This window comes from Berghia stephanieae, chromosome 3 (genome assembly GCF_034508935.2).
Source record: "Berghia stephanieae isolate SIO BIC M18660-M18661 chromosome 3, UCSD_Bste_1.3, whole genome shotgun sequence".
In the NCBI taxonomy this organism is placed as follows: Eukaryota; Metazoa; Mollusca; class Gastropoda; order Nudibranchia; family Aeolidiidae; genus Berghia; species Berghia stephanieae.
This window is the reverse complement of record NC_088362.1, coordinates 20,006,977-20,033,909: the sequence shown is the minus strand read 5'-3', so window position 1 is coordinate 20,033,909 and position 26,933 is coordinate 20,006,977. Positions and strand designations below refer to the sequence as shown.

The window sequence follows — 26,933 nt, the reverse complement described above, 5'->3', positions numbered from 1 at the left end:
AATGTTGAGTGTCCTCAATGTTACTTAAAACTGAACACAGTTCATATATTTTTTTTACTATGACTTCAAATTTTGAGCATCGAAATCATTCCAACCCATTACTGTGGTATGGTGGTGTGTCTCGTGAGCTTACAACGATTTTTGAATTGTTAAAAACTGTGAATATTATTCATGACGTGAAAGGCAGATAATTTTGTCTGGCATTCATCCATCCTTCCTTCCTTCGCTATTCTCTTCATTCATCCACCAATCCTCCTATCCCTCCTTCCTTCATTAATCTCTTCATTAATCAATAAATCCGCCTATCCAGCTATCATCAAACCTCTCATCCATCTGTCCATCTGTCAATCCTTTCATCCATCCATCCTTGTGTCCATCAATCCTCCGATACTCCCACCCATCAATCACTCCATTCATAAATCCACCAATCCATCTTTCCCGCCATCCATTCTCCTACTACTCAATCAAGATATCCATCCATAAATCCTTCATCCATCAATATTTCCATCCACCACCAATCCACCGATCCATCTATACACCCATCCATCCTTCCATCATCAATCCACCAATACATCCTTCCATCCACCATTCATATCCCTATCAACACATCTCCACCTATCCGTCCTTGCATCCATCAATCCCCATCCATCATCAATCCATCCTCCATCATCCTTCCATCCAATCCCCCAATACATCCTTCCATCCATCCATTCATTCACCTATCTAACACATCGATCCACCCATCCGTCCAAGCATCCATCAATCCCCCATCCATCCATCCTTCCATCCATCCATCCTTCCATCCTCCATCCATCCTTCCATCATCAATCCCCATACATCCTTCCATCCATCCATTCATTCACCTATCCAACAATCTCCACCCATCTTCCTTGCATCCATCAATCCCCCATCCATCCATCCATCCTTCCATTCATCAATCCCCCAATACATCCTTCCATCAATCCATTCATTCACCTATCCAAAACATCGATCCACCCATCCGTCCTTGTATCCATCAATCCCCCATCCATCCATCCTTCCATTCATCAATCCCCCAATACATCCTTCCATCCATCCATTCATTCACCTATCTAACACATCGATCCACCCACATCAATTACCTGCATGTCACATCCTTCCAATCCGTCTTGCATCACAATCCATCCTCTCCATCTCCTCATCAATCCCAATACATCCTCCATCCATCCATCATCACTATCCACACATGATCCACCCATCGTCTTGATCCATCAATCCCCATATCCATCATCCATCTCCATCCCTCATATTCATTCATCATCAATACATCCTTCATCAATCATCACCCATCAAATCTTCCACCCATCCGTCCTTGTATCCATCAATCCCCCATCCATCCATCCAAGTTAATAGTTTTAAGAATGCCATTGATAAAGATCTTATCAACATTATATTTGATTTTGACGAATAATGTAACATGACATTGGACATTATGGTTTTTTGTATAACAATTATTTGAAACTCTCGAATGTACAAGTCGGACATGCCAAATGAACGTAAAGAGAGTAAATTATACTCCGAATATTGAATATGACCCTTATTTATGTATTAGAAATTAAATTCTCAATATTATCAATTAACTAACATTGTAAACTAATTAAATAATTCATAAATCGTATATATAATATGCATAAAACTTACATAGCATTTAACGGTTTATAGAACCTATTAGCTATTAAACAATACGATAAACAATGCAATCATCTCTCAATCCTTCAATCCTTTCATTCATCCTTTCATCCATCAATACTTCAATCCTTTCATCCATCCATACATCCTTCCAATCCCCAATCCATCAATCCTCACAATAATCAATCATCCCATCCGCCCTTGTGCAAACATGTTCTTGGCGCTCTAAATATTTAGATCCCTTGTAAAACGCGTTCAGCATGATGATTATTATTATTATATTATTATTATTATTATTATTATTATATTATTATTATTATTATTATTATTATATTATTTTATTATTATTATGATTATATTGCTCTATATAAACACTCAATTGTAGTTTTCTTAAAGAGAGATTTATGATTATCAAAAAGATATTCGTTGGACATCATGTAATATAAATCTATGGACCTCACAAATAGAAAATGTAACAATATCTTTTCCCCAACAGTTCAATTAGCTATAATGTCTCCAGCCACGCGACAATGTTATAGAAAAAGGCATAATAAACATCTAAACGCCGATGTTCTGATTGCTTTTGTGCAAAATCGATTGGTTCGACGTGTCCTTATATGCAGGTCTGATAGCCCAAATCGTTATGGGCTCTGTGTTGGAATGGAAATTATCTCAAACCAACGCAAAGTATTGTTCATTACAACATATGTTAAATGAAGCTAATAATTGCGTTCGGTTATCAGACCTGCAAATATGAGCACGGCGGATAAATAAACAATACAGTGACGCTTGCATGGGGGGGGGGGGGGGGTTGTATTCATGATGCGGGTATAGATGTTGTAGAGAAATAAAATAGAACTGCATTATTACCCTCTTGATAATGTGTAATGCAAATCAGCATTATTGTCAATAACGCAAAGCAAAATTTATTAATAATACAAATGACGATGATGATAGTGATGAAGACGGTAACGACGACGACATTGATGATGATCATGAAACTAATAATTCATAATAATTTTAGCATTAGCTCACAAGAACAGTAGTAATAGTAGCAGTAGTAGTAGTAGTAGTAGTAGTAGTAGTAGTAGTAGTAGTAGTAGTAGTGGTAGTAGTAGTAATAATAATAGTAGTAGTAGTAGTAGTAGTAGTAGTAGTAGTAGTAGTAGTAGTAGTAGTAGTAGTAGTAGTAGTAGTAGTTGTTGTTGTTGTTGTTGTACGAGTAGTAAAGTAAGAAGAAGAAGAAGAAGAAGAAGAAGAAGAAGAAGAAGAAGAAGAAGAAGAAGAAGAAGAAGAAGAAGAAGAAGAAGAAGAAGAAGAAGAAGAAGAAGAAGAAGAGAAGAAGAAGAAGAAGAAGAAGAAGAAGATGAAGAAGATGAAGAAGACAGAAAGAAGAAGAAGAAGAGAAGAAGAAGAAGAAGAAGAAGAGAAGAAGAAGAAGAAGAGAAGAAGAAGAAGAAGAAGAAGAAGAAGAAGAAGAAGAAGAAGAAGAAGAAGAAGAAGAAGAAGAAGAAGAAGACGACGACGACTAAGATCATCCCAATCCTGAATCACTGCAAAAATCAATTAATATAACAGAACGCGAAGAAACAGAAACCCGTTAAAGTATTACACTAAACATGGCCTCACCTTTTTCTACAAATAGACAGTTTCTTCAAAACCACAAAATTTCTTGGAATTCGATATCCTAAGCCAAACAAAAGATATCCCATTTGAAGCCATTCAATGGCGTAATACCAGCCCGTCCTCCTTCCACTGGGGCTATTTCTGGCACAACTGACTGTCCCTGTCCCTGCCTTGAGCAGGGAGGCAAACAATAGAGGGGCAGTCTAGGGAGTTTTCCAATAGCAGCTATGGCCTGGCTCTTATCCGCAATTCCAGATACAAAACACTCCAGACCACCACGAACTCAGTGAGAGTCAAAGCACGATTATAATAGTGGGTGGTTATTTCACACGTGGCGAATAATTTAGGCTACTTCTACTACTCTCGTGATTTGGTCTGGCCTAGCATAATAATACAATAATATTGTAACAGAGTGAATGACCTGGCGATTAGTAGTGACACGAAGTTTGTTGTAAGAAAGTTAATATTCCAGGCTGGGATATTTATTTCCTATGACATGAGTTTATCGTTTATAATCATTATCGGTGCCACGAGAGTATTCAATATAATGTATGGCAATTGTATTCAATGTCAGTCGAATGCTTAATTCATTTATGTTAAAAAAAAAAAAAAAAAAAAAAATTAAAAAAAAAAAAAAAAAAAAAAAAATATATATATATATATATATATTATATATATATATATATATATATTATATATATATCTTATTTGTAAGCTACCATTTATTTTATTGTCTTGTGTGAAAGCGTCAACAAATTCTCCTGTAAATCGAATGCAAAGCGTGCTGCTTAAAACATTATTATAATGAGCGTAGCTTATTTCTATTGTAAATGCATGTTTGTAATGATTGAAATATAACTTACATAATGTTTAGAAATATAATCAGTTGAAGCAAATTATTAATTCTATGTAAGCAATGCAAAAAGCGAATAAATTTGACATGCCTGTTTTCTTAGCTGAAATATTCGATTGAGAATGATCCGTTTATATCCTAATGCTATATCAATATCTATTACTCCAATTTACACAACATAATTATGTATACATATGTCACAACTAGTAGAATAAAAAAAATTATGTATATTACACTATACACACTATTCACTGAAGCATAAAATTAATAACACAGTCACAGCATTGCATAACATAATCACAGGCTATAGAAATCGATAAAATTGAAGAAATAAACGGTAATCAATATTGCTCAATTATAATCCAAATACCCACAGTAAAAAATAACGACGTCCGAGATCGAAATGAGTAACACGTTTTAAGGAGGAACTCCTTACTTAAATTCCAGTTTCAGCAGGTAGTAGGACAGAGTGGTACATTCTTCGAAATGATAGCATGTGACAGTGATTGTAGCGGTGTCGTGTGTCCCAGCCCTGGTGGTTGGTACTGTGATCATAAGCAAGACGGAAGAACTGCGTGGCTGGCTCGCTACTGCTCGGTCTTGCCACTGAAGCGAGTGAGCCGACAAACCAACAACAACCTGTTCCATTGGTGGTATGGTATGTTCGCTTGTCATTGTGACATGGTTTTCGCTTGATTAGGTTCAAAGGTCACAGGTCATGATAGGTCGGCTCCATTCAAGAAACGATACGAGTAAGCCTAAAATTCCTGATCTAGAAATAGTATAAGAAATATACCGTATGCCGTATACATGGCAAACCGGTTGAGTAAAGAATGCGTCAAGATTTCTGGCTGGCGTGAATGACAAGAATTTCAAACTAGGTTATCGCGTCCCAGATAACTGTAATTACCGTTCATCTGCCTACAATTCTACACTGTGAGCAAAACGCAAATCACATTATTAAACAACTCCACATAGAATTAAAATTATGTCAGGCGTCCTTCAAATATCGATCGATATCTTAAAGTGTTTTTTTTTCCTAGATGAAACTTGAGCTTTTATATAGCGCAATATCCACTAAACGTGCTCAAAGCGCTTTACAAGGGGTCCCTAACCAACAGCAACAGGTAACATTTAGAAAGAGACATGACGCCTGTTAGGCGATATTACAATTTTTTTTTTCGGACAGAGACAACGCTGTTAAACGTCAGGTACTCATTTTACACCTGAGTACGGTGAGAGAATGTGTGTAAACAGCCTTTTCTAAGGACTCAACTATGCGCCGAGCGAGGCTCGAACCCAGGACCTTCCGATCCGAAAGCGAGTGTCATACCACTAGACCACAAAGTCGCACAATTGCCGTTCATCTGCCTACAATTCTAATTCCACACCGTGAAAAAAAACACAAATCACATTATTAAAAACTCTACATAGAATTAAAAGAATGTCAGGTGTAATTGGCTCAACAATTTCGAGTATTGTTGTGTCACTCTACCACAAAATCAAACATGGTATAAACATGGTCTGTGGTATAAGCAGTGTTTTCACAAAATAAATAAATAAATAAATAAATAAATAAATAAATAAATAAATAAATAAATAAATAAATAAATAAATAAAATTTTAAATAACAATTTTTGAAACCCACAAAAGAAACAAATAGTAAAACAAAAATCTAATAGATTCGAAATTTTTGAAGTGACAATTAGCAATGACTATGAATAACAAATTATAGTGTCCAACCAAAGCGCGTGGGTTGTGACTCTCACCAAAATTGATTTTCAAAAATAAAATAAAAATGATCACCTTGAGCCTTTCTAAGAAATTAAAAACATTTTTTTTCACCAGCCACTATGTATTGTATCACGACACGTATTCTTCTAGAGAAATTATTAAATTTAGGGACATTTTAAAATCATGTACCAGAGCGTTATCTAAAACAATAACAGCAGGGACTCCAGCCTGTGAACAAAGGGATATGTGACCCAACCGATTGAAAAACGATATTATGTTGAGACGGATAGTACTCCAAAAAGTGAATTTGTAAATAAAACGATAAGAAATATGACCTTCGAGTTTATTGCACTGCAAGAAACAGGATTTATTTATTCCCACCGTGGCGAACATAAATTACACCCAAATCTCATATTTTTGTCTATAAATTTAATTTCTAGCATCTGGTCCAGATTATAGGCGTTCGGTTATCAGACCTACAAAAAAACACGCGTCGGCGATATCCCATCAGCAGACACATTTTATGCTTTTCTTATGTTTTTCTGTGTTTTTATCGGAGAATAAGGTTGGAGAGAAGATCAATACTCGAAGAAGAGAACGAGAAACTGCTCTGACATGCCAAACACTGTCTGTTATGTAAATAGACATTAAATAATGTGCCAATTCTATCGTGTGGCTACTACGTGGTCTTGTGGTATGACACTCGCTTTCGGATCGGAAGGTCCTGAGCCTCGCTCGGCGCATAGTTGAGTCATTGGAAAAGGCTCTTCACTCACATTCTCTCACCGTACTCAGGTGTAAAATATGTACCTGGTCGTTAACAGTGTTGTCTTTGTCGGGGAAAAATGTAATATCGACTAATAGGCGTCATGTCTCGTTCTACATGTTACGTGTTGCAGTTGTACAGGTCATTGTTTGCCTTTGTAAAACGCTTTGAGCACGTTTAGTGAATGTTGCGCTACATAAAACCTCAAGCTCAAATTTAAGAATCAGATTTAGGGCTGAGAGGGGGAAAGCCGTGAACGATTATATGTGAAACTCGTAAGTTACATAATGGGCACCGTAAATATATTGTGCGGCTATGTGGTTTAGTGGTATGACACTCGCTTTCGGATCGGAAGGTTCTGAGCCTCGCTCGGCGCATAGTTGAGTCATTTGAAAAGGCTTTTCACTCACATTCTCTCACCGTGCTCAGGTGTAAAATGATTACCTCTCTGATAACAGTGTTGGCTTTGTAATAATTGTAATATCGCCTAACAGGCGTCATGTCTCGTTCTACATTTTACGTGTTGCAGTTCGTCAGGTCTTTGAGCACGTTTAGTGAATGTTGCGCTACATAAAATCTCAAGCTCAAATTAAAGAATCAGATTTAGGGCTGAGAGGGGGAAAGCCGTGAACGATTATATTATGTGCTACTCGTAAGTTACATAATGGGCACTGTAAATATATTGTGCGGCTATGTGGTTAGTGGTATGACACTCGCTTACGGATCGGAAGGTCCTGGGTTCGAGCCTCGCTCGGCGCGTAGTTGAGTCCTTGGAAAAGACTCTTTACTCACATTCTCTCACCGTACTCAGGTGTAAAATGATTACCTGGCAGTTAACAGCCTTTTCTTTGTCCGGAAAATTGCAATATCGTCTAACAGGCGGCATGTCCCGTCCTACATGTTAAATGTTGCTGTTGACCAGGGACCCCTTGTAAAGCGCTTTGAGCACGTTTAGTGAATATTGCGCTATAAAAAAGCTCAATTTTAATTTTTTAAAAATATTTCGAGATCGTACCAGCCGGTAAGAGGTGCCAAAATACTACTTTCTTCCGTCTAACTGTATTATAAGTGATGTATTAAGGTTTCTATTGTTTTTGATATCAGTTGAAGAAGGCTTTTGAGCCTGAAACGTTCCGTGTTTGGGATTTTGTTCTTTTTGATGTATTAAGGTTTCTATTGTTTTTGATATCGGCTGAAGAAGGCCTTTGAGCCTGAAACGTTCCGTGTTTGGGATTTTGTTCTTTTTGATGTATTAAGGTTTCTATTGTTTTTGATATCGGCTGAAGAAGGCCTTTGAGCCTGAAACGTTCCGTGTTTGGGATTTTGTTCTTTTTAAGAACCTGTTATGTCAATTGTGTTCATTGTTGTTTACAGTTCAAAGCCTCTAGCAGCTTAGTATCAATTTGATTTTTGATGGGCACAGAACATGTTTTTCTAAAAAGAAAAGTCAATATATAAAAAAAAAGCTTCAGCTATTATATATAGAGTAACCTCCACTAAACGTGTTCAAAACGCTCTAATAGGGACACCAAGCTTATAGCAACATCTAACACCTGAACCTCTCTCTCTCTCTCTCTCTCTCTCTCTCTCTCTCTCTCTCTCTCTCTCTCTCTTTCTTTCATTCTTACTCTCCCTCTCTCTCTCTCTCTCTATCTATCTATCTCTCTCATCTCTCTCTCTCTCTCTCTCTATATATATATATATATATATATATATATATATATATATATATATATATATATATATATATATATATATATATATATATTTATATTTCTCTCTCTCTCTGTTCTATATATTTATTTATTTTATTTTATTTGAAAGCTTTTGACAAGATTAGCGTCATATTAATTGATCATGATTTGACGGACGAGTTTTATGACCAAAACTTTTAAAATGCATTATCTTATGAGTAAGGCAGTGTGGAGTCTTCAGTCTGTAACCAAAGAAAAAAAAGTAAAAACGATAATATATAACGATGTATTATTCTCTTTTCTGTTCTTTTTATATAAAGGTGAAGAAAGGTTCGGAGCCCAAAACGTTGCGTGTTTATAAAACTGTTCCGTTTTGAATCTGTAATGTTAAATCATTTTTTTACATTATATTATACTATTCTCTTGGTGAAAACGACACACTGTATCAAGTTAAAAATAAAGATAAACATCGCTTGAAAAAAACTTAATAATATCACCACTATTTAACCTTATTCACAATTTCCGCATTGCGAGTATCATTGTTGACATTATATCAGTATCTTATTCCTAACCAGTTAAGGATCTGATTATTCTTTGATTCGGATAGTCATTGAACTGCATTGTATCTCTTAATGAACAATCGGATTTTACTATATAACATTTCCCTTACTTGCTGCTCAAAACTTTGTATCATACTCACTACCATCATCATCATCATCATGATCATGATCATCATCATGATCATCATCATCATCATCATCATCATCATCATCATCACCATCATCATCATCATCATCACCATCATCATCATCATCATCATCATCATCATCATCATCACCATCATCATCACCATCATCATCTCATCATCATCATCATCATCATCATCACATCATCATCATCACATCATCATCCATCATCATCATCATCACATCATCATCACATCACATCATCATCATCATCATCATCATTCATTATATATTCATTCATATCATTATTCATTCATTACGTCGTCGTCGCCGTCGTCGTCATCGTCATTGTCATTATTATTATTATTATTATTATTATTATTATTATTATTATTATTATTATTATCATCATCATCATCATCATCATCATCATCATCATCATCATCATCAGCATCATCATCATCATCATCATCATCATCATTATTATTATATTATTATTATTATTATTATTATTATTATTATTATTATTATTATTATTGTTATTTTTATTATTATTATTATGGTGATTTTAAGTATTATCATTATTTTTATCATCATCATCATCATCATCATCATCATCATCATCATCATCATCATCATCATCATTATCATTATTGTTATTATATTTTTTTACTACATACAACATCATCTATTTTAATTTGAACTCTAGCTTATAGCATATGCTGCAACAACAAAACATCATTTCGACGTTAACCATGATGAGAACTGGTCGGTTCTCTCCATCCATTTGATCGATGTCAGTCTTAGTAATGCCTTGCGTCCATCGATCTGTCTGCTTTCGACAACCTGTTGGAAATCTCAACAAACACAATCGAAACGACTTTTTTTTTTCATTGTGACCAGTTTTCTGGTACTGAAAATGTCCATGAATTAAGAGGACCCGTAATGGGACCAAACGTCTTAAATCAGCGATGTCAAATAACCCCCCAGTTTAAGATATTTTGGAAAATCGCAATTTTAACACTTGATGAAAATTTTCTAACCAAAACGAAATAAAGATGTTTAGCCAGTATACAGAGAAATGTCATGGGAAATGATTGCAGAAATCGCTATTACGTCACCACCTACCGCAGCGTTAGAGAAAAATAACAACAATATGATAAGAGGAATAATAAATAATAGCACTATCCCCCTCTGCAGTAATCTAAAAATAAAAAGACGTTTTTTTTTAATTTTGGCCACAAATCTCGCTCTTCATATATCGATCGAATAAAATGACCAACCTTTAGTTAAAAACTGGTGAACCTGAGATTTCAAGGAATTCCCAGGTTTGAGAGTTTTTAATAGGATTTGGGTCATTTTAAATCAATCGATATTTGTCCGAATTTTCTGGCCCAAAAAATGTTTAACGCTTTTTTGCTCAGATTGCGACATATCTCGTGATTCAATATTTACATATGATTTACACAATCGACCACGTACGTTTTGTTGCATAATATTACAGCATCGAACTAGAGCCACAGAGGACTTCTCTGATGCATGGAGCCAATCTTGGCAAAATGGAATTAGGTCCGGGGCAAACAGGATGCTAACAGTTCAGTTGTTGTATTGTGCGGCTATGTGGTCTAGTGGCATGACTCTCGCTTTCGGATCAGCAGGTCCTGGGTTCGAGCCTCACTCGGCGCATAGTTGAGTCCTTGGAAAAGGCTATATTCACATTCTCTCACCGTACTGAGGTGTAAAATGAGTACCTGGCCGTTAACAGCGTTGTCTCTGTCAGGAATAAAAATTGTAATGTCGCCTAACAGGCGTTATGTCTCATTCATGTTGCTGTTTGTCAGAGGCCCTTTGTAAAGCGCTTTGAGCACATTTAGTGGATATTGCGCTATATAAAAGCTCAATTTCAATTTTAGTTCAGCTTTAAACATTGCTCATAACATTAGAGTTAAGATGAATTCCTTTACTGATAAGAGTCATATTAAGCTGATAGAAGCTGTGGACTGTGTGGTAAAATGAAATGAACAACTAACTAATGAATATGACAGCTTCGAAAAAGAGAACGAAATAAACAACCAGGAACACTTCTGGCTCAAAACCCCTCTTCAGTCAATAACAAAAACAATATATTAAAAAAACACATTAATACTTTACTTAAAATCCAGACTGTCGACAAATCAGCTCAAATACATGATTCCTTGTTTTTTTTAAACCCTCAAAAAAACAAACAAGAAAAAAAAAACAACAAACAAACAAAAACAAAACAATCCAAACCGGTTATCCAAGCTGTGAAATAAGTAGCTGAATAAGCAAAAAAGAAGAAATGTCTAAGGCGAAGGAGTGCAAGGTATAATGTGTTTTCCATTCATGGCATCTTTCAATAAATAAATTGTTTATGTGATCGAATTCCAGCAATCTCATGCACTTACCGATACCTAGAGTGTGTGATTTTATCTATCGACTATCTATAACATATTATGCATTTTGCTGTTATTTTCCATCTCGTCAGAAACAATAGAAATTGTGTGCATAGCATTGTTATGGTTTTAAACTGATGGTATTTCCAATAATAATAATAATAATAATAATAATAATAATAATAATAATAATAATAATAATAATAATAATAATAATAATAATAATAATAATAATAATAATAATAACGATAATAATAATAATAATAATAATAATAATAATAATAATAATAATAATAATAATAATAATAATAATAATGATGATGATAATAATAATAATAATAATGATAATAATAATAATAATAATAATAATAATAATAATAATAATAATAATAATAATAATAATAATAATAATAATAATAATAATAATAATAAGACGAAGAAGAAGAAGAATAGTACCTGGCCGTTAACAGCGTTGTCTGTGTCCAAAAAAACCCCTGTAATATCGCCTAACAGGCGTCATATCCCGTCCTAAATGTTAAATGTTGCTGTTGGTTGGCCAGGGACCCCTTGTAAAGCTTATGAGCACGTTTAGTCGATATTGCGCTCTATAAAAAAGCTCAATAAAAATCTCATAATTTTATGTTTCTATTGCAATATCTATCAGTATGATTGTCTTTGATCTAATATAGAGTTCCGTATCTGTTTGGGCGTTGTGGTTTTGCCGTTTACCTCTCTATCTATTGCTTTGCCATAATCAATATAATTACAATATCCATCCACTCCATCTGATGGCTATTGTGGATGGCCAGGGACCCCTTGCAAAGCGCTCTGAGCACGTTCAGTGAATATTGCGCTATATAAAAAGCTCAAAGTATGATTGTGCGGCTATGTCGTCTAATGGTATGACACTCGCTTTTGGATCGGAAGGTCCTGGGTTCGAGCCTCGCGCTCGACGCATAGTTGAGTCCTTGGAAAAGGCTCTTTACTCACCTTCTCTTACCGTACTCAGGTGTAAAATGAGTACCTGGTCGTTAACAACCTTTTCTTTGTAGAGTTCCGTATCTGTTTGGGCGTTGTGGCTTTGCCCTTTACCTCTCTATCTATTGCTTTGCCATAATCAATATAATTACAGTATCCATCCACTCCATCTGATGGCTATTGTGGATGGCCAGGGACCCCTTGTAAAACGCTCTGAGCACGTTCATTGGATATTGCGCTACATAAAAAGCTCAATTGAAATTGCAATATATATATCAGTATGATTGTCTTTGATCTAATATAGAGTTCCGTATCTATTTGTGCGGCTATGTGGTCTAGTGGTATGACACTCGCTTTCGGACCGGAAGGTCCTGGGTTCGAGCCTCGCGCTCGGCGCATAGTTGAGTCCGTGGAAAAGGCTCTTTACTCACATTCTCTCACCGTACTCAGGTGTAAAATGAGTACCTGGCCGTTAAGAGCGGTGTCTTTGTCCGAAAAATTGTAATATCGCCTAAAAGGCGTCATATCCCGTCCTAAATGTTAAATGTTGCTGTTGGCCAGGGACCCCTTGTAAAGCTTTTGAGCACGTTTAGTCGATATTGCGCTCTATAAAAAAGCTCAATAAAAATCTCATAATTTTATGTTTCTATTGCAATATCTATCAGTATGATTGTCTTTGATCTAATATAGAGTTCCGTATCTATTTGGGTTTTGTGGTTTTGCCTTTTACCTCTATATCTATTGCTTTGCCATAATCAATATAATTACAGTATCCATCCACTCCATCTGATGGCTATTGTGGATGGCCAGGGACCCCTTGTAAAGCGCTCTGAGCACGTTCAGTGAATATTGCGCTATATAAAAAGCTCAAAGTAGGATTGTGCGGCTATGTGGTCTAGTGGTATGACACTCGCTTTTGGATCGGAAGGTCCTGGGTTCGAGCCTCGCGCTCGACGCATAGTTGAGTCCTTGGAAAAGGCTCTTTACTCACATTCTCTCACCGTACTCAGGTGTAAAATGAGTACCTGGCCGTTAACAGCCTTTTCTTTGTAGAGTTCCGTATCTGTTTGGGTGTTGTGGCTTTGGCCTTTACCTCTCTATCTATTGCTTTGCCATAATTACAGTATCCATCCACTCCATCTGATGGCTGTTGTGGATGGCCAGGGACCCCTTGTAAAGCGATCTGAGCAAGTTTAGCGGATATTGCGCTATACAAAAAGCTCAACTTAAATTGAAATATCTATCAGTATGATTGTTTTTGATCTAATATAGAGTTCCGTATCTATTTGTGCGCCTATGTGGTCTAGTGGTATGGCACTCTCTTTCGGATCGGAAAGTTCTGGGTTCGAGCCTCGCGCTCGGCGCATAGTTGAGTCCTTGGAAAAGGTTCTTTACTCACATTCTCTCACCGTACTCAGGTGTAAAATGAGTACCTGGTCGTTAACAGCGTTGTTTTTCTCCGAAAAATTGTAATATCGCCTAAAAGGCGTCATGTCCCGTCCTACATGTTAAATGTTGCTGTTGACCAGGGAGCACATTTAGTGGATATTGCGCTATATAAAGCTCAATTTGTTTGGGTGTTGTGGCTTTGGCCTTATCTCCCTATCTATTGCTTGCCATTCATAATCAATATAATTACAATATCCATCCATTCCATCTGATAGCTCTTGTTGCGGATGCCCCGTGGTCTGTTAGACCGCATGATCAAAACATCACGTGATGTTCGCCAAGGGGGGTTTATTGGCAGCGGTACATAGATGATAAGTCATGTTATGTATTGTGATAACGAATCGATTATGGTAAGGGGCGAGTTGGCAGAATGGCATAATATCAATTAGTAATAATAAAAACAGCATATTTTCCCCCTCGGGGAATGAGGTTTCTAGAAGTATATAATATATATAGAGGGCTGATAGCGAGAGGGCGAGTGAGGATAAGTTCATTGACATTTACATTTTAACCTAGACCGACGTGCACTTATTCGCAGGTCTGATAACCCAATACCTTATGGGCTCCTTGTTGTAATTGAAATCTCAAAAAAAATAAGAATGACGCAAACTATTGTTCATTACAACAATGTTAAACTAGGCCCATAAGTGGGTTCGGATGTCAGACTCGCATATGTGGACACGTCGACCGAGACGAATCGGTTTTGAACCGAATTTCTAGAGCAATGTAATGTGTGACGCGCAGCTATATTGATCTAGTGGAATGACGCTCAACTTCGAATCAGAAGGTCAAGGTTTCGAGTCCGGCTTTGAACGGTTTATGGTCTGTCCTCGCAAAAATAGTCTATTTACTCACGTTCTCTCACATTATTTGGGTGTAAAATGAGTACCTGGTCGTTTACAGCGTTGTCAGTGTCCGAAAAAGAGATTTAATATCGTCGAAAAAGCGGCATGTGTTATCCCACATGTTAAGTATTACTGCTCGTTAGGGAACCCTTGTAAAGTCCTTTGAGCACATTTAGTGGATTGGAATATTTTTAGCGCCCGAGATAATCAGCATCCTTGGACCAAAAGGGCGACTATTAGACAAACTGTATTGTATAAATACATATTAATTTGGTTCTGCGTGGCCTGCTGGGTGAAAATTTAACATTGTTCAGCGCATTTAACCCTTAACTTGTTAATGAGCATTACATTTATGCATATCTATTTATACCTACATTTATTGAGTGGAACATAAACTTCTTTATTTTTTCTCTCTAATTACTGAAAAATCGGGAGATCAAATGTCTGAATAAGGAGAAGTGACTGTATTTTAGCCTCAGCTGATACAACGAACATGTCGAATACGTCGTTGTTAATTTATCTTCTCTCATGACGACGGACCAATAAATATGATACAACAGGCATTGTGAACGTGTGAATGTAATCAAAGAATTGAGATTTGAAGAAGAAGAAGAATTGAGCTTTTATATAGAGCAATATCCACTAAACGTGCTCAAAGCGCTTTACAAGGGGTCCCTGGTACACAGCAACATTTAACATGTAGGACGGGACATGCCGCCTGTTAGGCGATATTAAAATTTTTCAGATAAAGACAACGCTGTTAACGGCCAGGTATTCATTTTATACTTGAGTACGGTGAGAGAATGTGAGTAAAGAGCCTTTTCCAAGGACTCAACTATGCACCGAGCGCGAGGCTCGAACCCAGGACCTTCCGATCCGAAACTGAGTGTCATACCACAAGACCATATAGCCGCAAATGTGCATATTTATTTATACTTAAATTTATTGTGCAGAAAATAAAGTTCGTTATTTATATTTTCTCTCTAATTACTGAAAAATCGGGAGGTCAAATGTCTGAATAAGGAGAAGTAACTGTATTTTAGCCTCAGCTGATACAACGAACAATTCATATGTCGTTGTTAATGTATCTTCTCACATGACGACAGACCAATAAATATGATACAACAGGCATTGTGAATTGGATTCAGTAGTCTGGTGTCACGCCGCCCGGCAACGGCGGCCATCTTGGTTCTAAACAAACAAAATCATTACTTTTTATCCTTCATGCTGGCTAGCACTTTTTATATGTCTTGTGATCAGAATGTGTAAAAGTCAAAACATGATCAAATTTATGTGTTTTTTTTTCTCTGGATACGCTTTTATGCTTGCCGGAGATATGTTTCATACGGCGTCCGCCACTGTCCGATAGTTTAGAGCCAGTGTTACTAAGTTACCATGCATCATTAGGAAGGAAGTGACGTTACGACTGTTGAAGAGTATTTGTGAATGTCATCAAACAGTTGTAAGGTAATGTCAAGGTTTTTCATTAAGTTCAACGCAAGCGGAGTTATTTTTTCTATGACTGTTTTTGCATACTGCAGATAAGATGACGGTTGTGAAGATGCTGACGAATGCTTGTAATGGGGTATGAGAATCAATAAGATGTAGTGGTGGTTTGTGTTATGCAGCAGGCGAATATGAAAAGTCATGAGATGGCATGAGATGATGGTTATTGTTTTGTTTATGTTATGGATTTTGCTGTTGACAATGAATGGGGTTGTTGTTGTTGTTGGTAATGATGTGGTGGCGGTGATGATGATGATAATGATGATGGTGGTGATGATGATGATGATATGATGATGTTGTTGTTGTTGTTGTTGATGATGATGATGATGATGATGATGATGATGATGATGATGATGATGATGATGATGATGATGATGATGGTCATGATGATCATGATGACGACAGCGATGATGATGATGATAATAATAATGATAATGATAATGATAATGATGATGATGATACTGGTAGCGAGGAGTGAATGGGAATGCGACAAGAAGAGTTGTAAATACACAATCAATCAGACTTACGCAGTCTCCTTAGGCTGGACACAACAGGTCTAACGACATTGGTGAGTATTGGCTGCAGTACAACTTGAACTCTGACCTTTGCTCTCTGCATCATTTGACCGGACATCATCTCCACAGTCACTTGTATATTGTATATACTTATTTACGAATCACATTGGACAAAAACAACTTCTAGAACAAACAAAATAAACGTTTCGCCCCTAACCCTGTCTTCAGTTTTGTTGACTGATTAAAGGTTAAAGAGAAAAATATTCCCTGTGATATATTTTCATGGCTGAAAAAGGATTTAAGTCTGAAAAGTTCATTTTCTTGAATGTTTTTCTTAAGTTGTTATACATTTTCTGTGCCTCTATACTTTAAGAGTTTCAGAAAGATTATAACTATCCAAAATGTATCAAAACGAATGGCTATATTATGTTTATTTAATCTGGATCCGAAAGATCCAGAAATCCTTTGAGAATGAACACGACCAGATCTTCAATGAATCGATAGTCAAGAAAATATATCCGTGTGCCATACAACCTAAGTAGTCTATATCTACCACTTTTGGATCCGACTCGGCGATGGATTTTAAACTTTAATGAAATGGCGTCACATTAAATCCTCGTTACTCCACCTATCAATATAGAGTAGGATATATTATTGTAACCAAGAGAAATAATCATGTTATGTGTGTTGTGTTGTGGTGTGGTGTGTCTCTGTGTGTGTTTGTGTTTGTGTTCATGTATGTGTGTGTGTGTGTGTGTGTGTGTGTGTGTTTGTGTGTGTGTTTGATTTTATTGTTCTAGTTCTGGCTTTATCACTTGGCACAATGAATTATATAAAACAGGTACCACCACCCTGGAGCAAGATAAGGCTGCTACACTAGGAGAAAAGAAATTTTCTCCGACACGGTTGTAATGTAGTCAAAATAGAAACAATAATAATGATCATTTCCTGATAACGAGTTTTAAATTCACCTGATTTTGCTACTTCTACGAGTAAGGACATTATTTAACTACAACATTGCAAGCCTCACAAAACAAGAGAAAAAATATGGCCGAAAAAAAGAGCAATAAACACATTTCTACATCATAAATTCTTACGATTTCAAAATAGAATATAAATATATGTTTGAACAACTTCTCTTGACAACATTTAAGTTCAGCTGAACATTTCTTGTACCCATTCTACGTCTCAAGATAAAAGTTTTTAACATTTTGGATAGAAAGCTTATACATCATTCTCGTATAATATTATTAGATCTGTATTATCCATCAGTGTGCAAAAATCACAACTTGTCAAACGTTTCCAGAGATTTTTTAAAAATCTGAGGTTTGAAAATATTCGACAAATTTTAGAGTACGGTAATAGATATCTATCTATTCATCGATAAATGACGTGAAAATTATCCAGCGGAAATATAAAAAGCCTTTTTGTCAATGTACGGTATTATTTAACATGAATCCATCAGCCAGTATCAAGGATTGTCTGTACATTTAGTAGAAGGCACAAAGGTTTTGTTTAAATTAACACTTTTTCGTTCTTGCATGCAACACCTTTGCCAAGAAAATAAATAATCGTCAAGAGATAAACATCAACGCGAGCCAAGGTTATATATAGAAATTCAGATGCGCATAGACGTTGAATGTATCAATTTCCATTGTTGCATTTTGAATTGGGCTGATTTCCATTTATAATAATAAACGAAGAATAATGGGTAATGTAAATGGTGCTGCTCAAAGCTCGAAGAAATAAATAACAGTGTGAAATTTAATGTAAGCTTCAATTTAATATACGTTTCATTCATCCTGTTTTGTTGATAAAGGGGAAACCCAAAACGTCCATTTTATCTGTTTTCGTATATTAAATTGAAGCTTACATTCAATTTCACATTGTTATTATAACAATAAATGATGTAGACAAATTATACATTCTTGTGTATCTCCTCTTTAGGTGGGAACATTTCGGCACATTTATTTTTACATTTTATTGGGGTTAATTTTTATTTTCAAACAGTAAGTTAACTTAGATTTATTTGATTATAGATCTAATTATCATTAGAGTGATTCAGAAAATTCTGCCCCATTTTGATCATTTTCTCTGTGAACTTTTTTTTTTAAGTCTTGACTAACCTTATAGCTATTTTGAGTGCACTGGATCGCACAAAGTTAGTTTACAAATAAGCATTTCTTTTATTTTATTATTACAAAACAACACGATTAAAGAGAACAGGCTAGTAATCCTTTTTATTGGGGGAGGAAGGAGTATTTGAATGTTTGTTTGTTTTTCACGAGTAAAGTATTACGTGACTACCTTACAGACTGAAAACTAATCACATCTTTGTCATCGTTTTTAAAAATCTAATATTTGCTAAACTTCAATCAAGAAAACGGAGTGGTTTTAGACAAAATTGAAAAAAAGTCTTGTTTGGAATGTTCTTTTTTTCTTCTTCTTCTTTTTTGACCCAGTATTATTGCGGGATATTCTATATACTATCATTATCTATTTCATAAATAAAAACGTTTAAAGTAAATTGTCAAATTTTCCACTGTAGTTTTTCATGCGTTGGCAGGCCGCAAGGTATTTGTCTTCAATACATTATAACAGTGTGATCACTGCACGGTTCACGACAATAAGTGATCTGACATTGCGCAATGGATTCTTCATAGCACATTATCGCAGAGGAAGAAAGAATCATGGTCATCTGATCATGTGATATTTCAGAAGTCACGTACTAGCGTAACCAACATGGTGAAAGGAGTTATAATTATTTACTAGAAACCGTCCAAAATCACGCTCTACGTCCCCTATCACCAATTAACTGAAGTAGAGTGAAAAACAAAAAACAAGTATTCAAAAATGTATCCCGAAAACTCGTAATTCAAGTAACGAATTATATAAATGATACTCGTCTTGCCAAAAACTTCAAACCTGAGACTACGGAGAATATCTGGTATTTACAAATCAATGTCAAAACAAAGAAACATTGAATAATATTGTTAAAAAATGACACATTGATGGTTACGTCAATGTGTGGTTACATTACCGATTTACAAGACACGGTTTGCGAAGTGTTTTGCAAAAGGTCGGTATTGTTTATATTTTGTGCCCTACAGTCTTATGTAACACATGTGAAAAATTCAAACTTCAACGATGGATACAATTTCCAAAGCAAATCATCCAATTTAGTGATGTGAACGATTGTATATGCCTAGTTTTTTAAAACAAATGGTTTAAAGACAAAGTTTACGAATTACAACCACATAAATTTGTCATTTAATGACGTGTTTTTATAACGGCATTGGCCGCAGTGTATTGATTTGTCGTTATAAGTAAAACATCACATATCATGAGGAATTCTATGGAATCGATGATACGGAAGTAAACTTAAACTTATTGCGAAAACAACACATTAAATCGCATCAATTTGTACAACTGTATATCGTTCTGTACCTGACAACTAGCAAGTTACCGATTCCCTTCAGAGTTTTAGGGAAGATCTTCGTTTTCATCCACGTCGTTCGTCGATCGCTCTAGGTTGTAAACGTATTCGTTAACTTGCTAATGCACATGGAACCACTACAGTAATTGAATTTACAATATGTGACCACTGTATCAAGCTGGTTGTACGGCAGGACAAGGTGAAAAAAATGAGATAAAAGAAAAAATGGACAGAATAAGGAAAAACAACATTTAGGTTTCAGAAAGAAAAGTCATTCTGATCTCCAAATTATAAGCATTGATTTTAACGTAACATTATTGAGTCAAGAAAAACGTATCAAGTGACTGCAGTATTAATTTCATAGGAAATAAAAACCCTACTTATTATACTCAAACTTATAATATATATATATATATATATATATATATATAAATATATATATATATATATATAGATATAATCTACCACGAAATAACTACGAGTTTGAAAATCAGGGATGCGATCCACACGCGTTATATCCGATCTACAACGGGAGAAACGCTGTTATAACCGTATGCTACTTTATTAAGTCGGGAGCCAATCGATGGGCTAGTTCAATAATATTTTAAACACAGTGAAATGAAATGACGACATAAAGACGTGATGAAAACAAACAGGCTAAAGATTAATAATGCGGTTGAAGACTTAACCGTTCCATTCATCACGAATACTCAGACACAGAACACAGACAAGGAGAAGACGCGTTCGCCAAACTAATCCTCTTAACGTTGTGTTCAAAAACGACTTTACTAAATAGTATTAAAACCTAACCAAGCTTTATTTTTCAAAGTATAAACGATTTTTCTCTGTTAACCCTCTCCTCATCAGCCATTTTCAGGATTTTCCCCAAAACTTCAAACCCAACTAACACAAAAATAGATTTTTTATCACTCAAACAAAATAGCAGTAAGTTCTTGCCATAAATAATATCTATATCAAAACATGCTCTACAACACACTGTTCATTTTCTTTAAATTTTATGATCTACAAGAGAAATTTGATTGAGAATAATGTTGGTTGTATCGTAACGAATGTGACGATTTTCCTATAGTTGGTAAGGAGAGGGTTAAACAATATTGATTTTTTGATAATCTATCAGTCTATTGATCAATTTAAATGATCAAGCATGAGCTCTTTTTTATTGTAAACAATGATTATATTATAAAAAAAAAACAGCTGTAAGAAAAGGTTAAAAACAGGTAGATACACACTTTTTAAAAAATTCCCAACGAATTGTTCGAGCAAAAAGTCAAAATCCAGCATTTTTACAACAAATTTCAATCATTTTTGCTTCAGAAATAGTCAAGTTCAGTTCAAAGTTTAGTTTTAAGCGATTTGCAGATATAAACTATAAATCAAATCAACTTTTCCAACTAAAGAAAACTGTAAAATAAGTAAAATCAATAGGGAATGAGATTAGCGGAAGAGTAGCGTCCCTTGATTGGACGTCAAAGACTATGGGTGACGTCCAATCAAGGGACGCTACTCTTCCGCTAATCTCATTTCCTATACATTTTAAGAAAAAAATATAAACACCAAAAAAAAACAATAATCCACCACATTGCAAATAAGCCACATAGACATAAGAAAATTAAAAATCAGTCACAGCTAAATATTAAACAAATATTTTAGCTACAAAGATGTCAACTAGTATTTGCCTTTTTTTTTTTACAATAACAATAATATTGAAATCAATCAATCAAATCAACCATCACCGCTATGTAAAGCCTCCAAATATCGCATCTGTCAATCATCCATCCACTTCTTAAGGCTTCTAACATTTGTTGACACTCTCTTCTCTTCTACTACGTCTTATTTCCCCCTCTGTTTACATTATCAGTACTGCTCGTACTACATCATTTCGTAATTGTGTGCGGCTATGTGGTCTAGTGGTATGACACTCGCTTTCGGATCGGAAGGACCTGGGTTCGAGCCTCGCTCGGCGCATAGTTGAGAAGGGTCTTTACTCACAATCTTTCACCGTACTCAGGTGTATAATGAGTACCTGACCGTTAACAGCGTTGTCTCTGCCAGAAACAAATTGTAATATCGCCTAATAGGCGTCATGTCTCGTTCTACATGTTACGTTGTGAGGGAATGTGAGTAAAGAGCCTTTTCCAAGGACTCAATTGGATTCAATAGTCTGATGTCACGTCGCCCAGCAACGGCGGCCATCATAATTCTAAACAAAGAAAATCGGTACCTTTTATTCTTCATGATGGCTAGAACTTTTCATATGTCTTGTGATCAGAATGTGTAAAAGTCAAAACATGATCAGATGTATGTTGTTGTTTTTTCCTCCGGATACGCTTTTATGCTCGTCGGAGAAATATTTCATAAGGGCGTCCGCCATTGTTCCGATAGTTTAGAGCCAGTTATTAAGTTAGCATGCGTCATTACGAGGGAAGTGACGTCACGACTGTTGAAGCGTATTATCACCGCTCTGAGTGGGACTCTTACCCAGGACCCTTTCTGATCCGAAGGCGAGGTTCATACTACAATATCTAATAGCCGCACAATTACTCAGTCATACAGAATTTATCGTGGTTATTTTTCATTGCGTCTATCCCGACGTAACACCGGATTGATGCGATGGACCACATATATCCCGAAACTAAAAACCGTTCATTGGGGTATTGATAGCTCAGTTTGTAGAGCACTCGCTTCAAAAGCAAAGAGACCGAGATCGACCCCAGGTGAAGTAGAGCTGTTTGTTTAACTTTTCTGACCAATAAGCAGTGATTGGGGAGGTGGGTCTGTTAGATCAGACGGAAACACTTTACACAAAAAAAAAACAACAAAACTAGCGTCTTATGCCAAAGGTAGCAAGCAATTGCTATTGTCCGTTTCACACATATAAACCGGAATAAAATCCATCAGTGGCTGTCATGCGAAGTAGTCCTTTAAAATCATTGCTTGCTAATTTTTGGATATGACACTAGTTTTTGCAAGGTACTTTCCGCCAGATCAATACGTACCAACACAAAAAGTAAGTGTGTAATCTAAACAATTGATTGTGTGTCAAAGAAAATGTAGTGAAATTAGTTAGAGGCTAATCACCCAACTGGGGGTCTAAAATATTATTAACAAAAAAAACGAGTGAAGTCAACTTCATTCATTTTAATCATCTATCATCATTAAGATGTATCAGGCTGACCCATGAAACCTCAACGCATTTTGAAACAATTCCATGACCCCTACAAGGGTTTGAATCCGCTAACGGTGTCACCCCTAACAAACTATGACAAGCCGTAGTTTGATGTAGTGACATAGTCAGTGAACAAGGAATCCAAGATAAAGGTAAATCAAGCCCATGTTAGTTCAACAGGTTATCAGGAAAATTTTGAGTTGTCTATAGATAGTATGCAGATGACTTCACTCAGGCCTTTGTTATTGTTTTTGCCATCCGCGTTTGTGAGTTGTTCTCACTAAACTGTATTAACCAGACTATAAAAGTTCATGGTTACACATGGTTTGTGTGTTGGTCCGTTATACTTCCGGATGGCAATGTTGTGAACTCCTTGGCCAAGCGCAATCTATCTATAAAACGTATTTGAGATTTTATACATCGTTATATCCACTAGACATGCTCAAAGCCCCTTACACGGGGTCCCTAGCCATCACGCAAAACTTAACATGTTGTACGAGACATGACGTCTGTTAGGCTCATTTTACACCTGAGTACAGTGAGAGAAAGTGAGTAGGTAAAGGGCGTTTTCCAAGGAATCAGCTATGCGCCGCTCAGAGCGGGACTCGAATCCAGGACCTTCCAATCCGAAGGTGACTGTCATACCACCAGACCACATAGATTTAGGTGACATGTGTCACAAAGACAGGCATTTGGGGCTGTGTGGTCTAGTGGAAAGACATTCGTCTCCGTTCTTTAGACTCGGTTTCGAGCACCGCTATGATTGGTGGAGCAAATTTGAGTCGTTAGGAAACGCTTTATACTGGCAGTTTCTCATCATACTCAACGTAAAATGAGTATCTCGCCGGCAACAACGCATCTATCGGAAAAACAATTGTGATAGCGCACACAGACACAAAAAAAAAGAATAAAAGATAAATTGTAAAATAAGAGTTTATGCAAATCATTTTTTTTTTCATTTTCGGCGACAGTTTGTGTTTTAATTCCGATAATCATGTTTAGCCATGATGGCTTCAACAAATCGTATCAATTTGAGATTAACCCTCTCACCAACTATAGGAAAATCGTCACATTCATTGCGATACAACCAACATTTTTCTTAATCAAATTTCTTTTGTACATCATACAATTTTTAAAAAATGAATTGTGTGTTGTACAGCATGTTTTGCTAAAAAAAATTATACTTTCCTATGTATCGCAATAATTTTACTTCTATTATGTCTGAGTGATAATTAATCTATTTTGTGTTGGTTGGGTGTGAAGTTTGGGGGAAAATCTTGAACATGGCTGGTAAGGCTAGGGTTAAATAAGCAAAATGAACAATAAAATTTGAAGAATTAACGCAAAGCAGATTAGTAACATTGAATATAATATCTTATGTTGCAATACATCCATCCATACATTACACAATAATACGTCTAGTCTATTTGTAATGTTTTATCGCTGAGTATATAAATCATCAAACAAAACAATGGCGGAAGAGATGATAAGAAACCAATTCAAAGATGACGAGACATAGAGATAGTTTTAAAGAACCCTTAACCATGAAATAAAGTATCTTTAAAAATTTGTCACACAGCATTATCTGTAGCTATCATAATCCAGACGTCATAAAACTTCTTATCAGTATCATGAAATGACAAGCATGTATCCGTGGAAATGTGGACTTTGATTGTCTGCATTCCAGGTTTGACTACATTCTAATGTGTGTGTTTTTTAATAGAACATTTATATAGCGCGATATCCAATAAACGTGCTCAAAGCGCTTTGCATGGGGTCCCTGGCCAACAATAACTCTTAATATGTAAAAAAAAAATCTTTAAATTAGTTGACCTTTTAGATAGCGCAATATCCACTAAATGTGCTAAAAGAGCTAACGAAGGGTCCTTGACCAACAGCAACACTTAACATGTAGGACGAGACATGACGCCTGTAAGGCGATAAGATATTACATTTTTTTTCCCACAGAGACACCGCTGTCAACGGCCAGGTACTCATTTGACTCCTGTGCACGGTGAGAGAATGTGAGTAAAGAGCATTTTCCAAGGACTCAACTATGTGCCGGCAGAGCAAGGCTCGAACCCAGGACCTTCCAATCCGAAAGCGAGTGTAATAGCACAAGACCACATAGCCGCACATGAAGAAAAAGACATCACGCCTGTTAGGCTATAATATAACATTTTTTCTCCGACAAAGACAACCCTGTTGATGAATGTAATCACACACCAGACCTAGGGTATTTGAAGTGTTCTTTGTATAGATTTCAGTCAAAATGAAAGATTGGGGAAAATCATGTATTGAAAGAGGAAAAGATTGCGTCGAAAAAGAAGAAAAAGAAGAAGAAGACGAAGAAGAAGAAAAGAAGAGAAGAGAAGAAGAAGAAGAAAGAAGAAAGAAGAAGAAGAAGAAGAAGAAGAAGAAAGAAGAAGAAGAAGAAGAAGAAGAAAAGAAGAAGAAGAAGAAGAAGAAGAAGAAGAAGATGAAGAGGAAAGAAGAAGGAGTAAACAGAAAGTTTTAATTCATTACAAGATCAAGTCCAAAGTGACAATAGAATATAAGTTGAAACCAAAGAGAAACAAATACACACACACACACACACACACACACACACACACACACACACATTATCGAGCACGCCCAGGTGAAGTCGAGATTGATTTTTGACCCCCCCCCCCCCCCCCCCTCTTCCCCCATTTCCACTCTGCAATGATTGCGTAGCGTAACTATATCTGTAAGATCTGGCAGGGAGTACTTTATGAGAGATTAGCGTCCTATCCAAGGGGAAGGAAGTAATTTATATTGTCCGTTTCGCGCTATAGAAAAAAGGGATAATCTCCAGCTCCATGGTTCTAATGACTCTGAAGAACTACTTTGTTAACCCATGCTACCTACATTGCAAAACCTACGGAAAATAAATTTGTAAGTAAATTTTCAACAACCGCAGCATTCTTCATTCGTCTTAATGTAGGTATATCATAACCATTATTATATTCCACTTCTCATTCAAACATGCCTGCAAAACAATAAAATTACAACAACAACGCAACTCAAACACGAGATGGAAAATTCAACAAGGTAAACAGAACCCTATCCAGGGTTAAATGAAATTATGAAAATAAGATACATCAAATGTTTTTTTTTCTTCGAAGCGACTTTGCTGTCATTGTAACATGAACTGAAAATTATAAAATGCAGGTGTAGATAGAAGAGACCAAAAAAAATTAAACAAAAAACATGCAAGGTCGTTTGCTCTAACCAAACAAGGTTTATCGATGGTGGTATTTTCTTATTTTAAAGAAAAAAAAAACAAAGAAACGTAATAAATTTCCCTATACTCGTCCCCAAGGGGACATTTTGTGTTTAGGGTCTACTCCAAGAGAAAACAGGATGAACCCAGGCATCAGTCGCCTTAAAATTAAGCTGTGCGAGGTGATTTGCACAAGGCCACACAGCGTGGCGAATAGTTGAACTCGGTACCTTTCGGGCACGAAGAAAAGACCATACCGCTGATTCACGCTGACCCACAATAATATATTATGATTTTTTTTTTAAATCAGCATATTTCATTCACGTTCG

At 36.0% G+C, this 26,933-nt stretch overlaps 1 protein-coding gene across 7 annotated transcripts in view; it reads right to left on the bottom strand.

The window, feature by feature from the left end:
* The window catches only part of LOC144967304 (uncharacterized), a 131,965-nt gene that overhangs the window by 18,608 nt on the left and 86,424 nt on the right, over window positions 1-26,933 (bottom strand). The window contains exons 1-2 of one of the 7 annotated variants that reach the window (XM_078904368.1): window positions 4,522-4,755; window positions 3,298-3,875 (exon numbers count right to left, since the gene is read on the bottom strand). The exons of 4 other annotated variants lie outside the window; for them this stretch is intronic. The gene's annotated coding sequence lies outside the window, so the exon portion shown is untranslated. Of the gene's footprint in view, window positions 1-3,297; window positions 3,876-4,521; window positions 4,756-26,933 lie in introns of those variants that run through there. 2 more of the 7 variants (XM_078904370.1, XM_078904372.1) reach the window with 2 other exon arrangements.